This window comes from Piliocolobus tephrosceles, unplaced genomic scaffold (genome assembly GCF_002776525.5).
Source record: "Piliocolobus tephrosceles isolate RC106 unplaced genomic scaffold, ASM277652v3 unscaffolded_31491, whole genome shotgun sequence".
Lineage (NCBI taxonomy): Eukaryota > Metazoa > Chordata > Mammalia > Primates > Cercopithecidae > Piliocolobus > Piliocolobus tephrosceles.
The window spans coordinates 1-1,873 of NW_022314856.1; the positions used below are offsets into that span (position 1 = coordinate 1).

At 36.0% G+C, this 1,873-nt stretch overlaps 1 pseudogene; it reads left to right on the plus strand.

Annotated features, from left to right (window-relative positions):
* The first annotated feature begins 932 nt into the window (after positions 1 to 932).
* Positions 933 to 1,687, plus strand: LOC113222487 (annotated as a pseudogene).
* Positions 1,688 to 1,873: the final 186 nt, after the last annotated feature.

The following is a 1,873-nucleotide window of genomic DNA, read 5'->3' on the forward strand; positions in this document are numbered from 1 at the left end:
ATGTCTCAGGAAAAGAATCAACATGTGATTATTTAGGTGCAAGTTCACAGTTGTCAAACAATGACTAAAGTGGCAATTTTTTTCTTGATAATTGAGAGGTGGCACTCCTGTACTGAGAGGAAGAGGGTCTCATAAAATATTTCTGGGATGAAAAATAAACTTGGAGAAAATCAGCGTCATTTTTAGGTAAAAGAATTAGATTATTGGTAAACACAATATAATCTTTAAGGGGCAATAAAGCCCCTTAAGTATGTTCATTTTAATTCTCAGATACTGAGAATATTTCACAGTTCATGGCAAAGGAAATACAAGGTTTCAGATGAAATCAAGATTGAGAATCAGCTGCTTGAAAATAAGGATATTATTATTAATTATTATAGTGCATTCAGTAGAATTATCAAGTCCAAAATCACAAAAGAGTGATGAAGAAATGAGATGTATCAAAGTGATGGGATGTGAGAAACAGTCAACTGGATATTAGCATTTGTTTATTGGTGATTCTTTCCTATTAGAATAAATTTTTATTTAATTTAACTGAGCTAATACCATTGAGCAATTTTGTATGTTCCTTACCATTCTAGATACTTAATATAGAATGCAGAAATATTAAACAACAGGATATGATTTCTAAAAAGAGAGGTATAGGTGTAATAGAAGTTTAGACATTGTGCATCTACACAGGCATAATTATGAATGTGTTGATGTTTTACATGTATAAGTTATTTGGTGTAGAAAACAGTACAGAGGTCGGATTATGCAGAATTTATATGAGATAGAGTTAACCAAGAAGAAGTGGGTAAAATTAAAATAATGATGTGATCATTTTGGACACTAAAGAACAAACACTGATAATGTGAGATCCATTGTTTTGTTCCCAGATATATGAAATATGTTTATTTTTGTCATTAATATGAAAACATTTTTCACTTCAGTTATGCTTAATTTTTTTTTTTTTTTTTTTTTTTCTGAATCTGCCATTGGACTTTCAGCCAACACCTTTTTGCTTTTCTTCCACATCTTCACACTCCTTCAGGATCACAAACCTAAGCCATATGACTTGATCAGCTGTCACTTGGCCTTCATTCAGGTAGTGATGATCCTCACTGTAGTGGATCTTTTGCCTCCAGATATGCTTGAATCACTGCATTTTGGGAATATCTTCAAATGCAAATCTTTGATCTACATAAACAAAGTGACGAGGGGCCTGTGTATCTGTACCACCTGTACCATCTGTACCATCGGTACCACCTGTCTCCTGAGTATACACCAGGCCAGCACAATCAGCCTCAGCAACTTCTGGTTGGCAAGCTTTAAACATAAATTTACAAATAACATTGTCAGTGTCCTCTTTTTTCTTTTCTTTTTCTTTTTTTTTTTGTTCCCTCAATTTGTCTTTCAGTAGTAACATAATATTCTTCACTGTGGCTTCTTCCATTGTGTCCCAGACCAATCTACTTAAGGTCAGCAAATACTGCTTACCTTCTCCCATGAAGCCCATCATGTGAGGAGTGTTTTTGATTCTGACATTATCCAGGGATGTCTTCCTTGTAGGATTACGCTGCTGTCAAGTGCATACATGGTGATCTTTTTGTCCAAGCGTCAGAGGTGGTCCCAGCATCTTCACAGTACCAGCCACTCCCCAAGATCCTCACCAGAGAAAAGGGTTACCCAGATCATCCTGCCACTGGTGAGTTGCTCTGTGGTCATGTACTGGGTGAACCTTATCATCTCATCCTCTTCAGCCCTGTTATGGACGTGTAACCCACTCATCCTGAGCATCCAGAACCTTGTAGGCAATGTCTATGCCACTTTTGTTCCACTGGTATAAATCAGCTCTGATAAAAGAATAGTTAATATTCTCCAGAAAATGGAA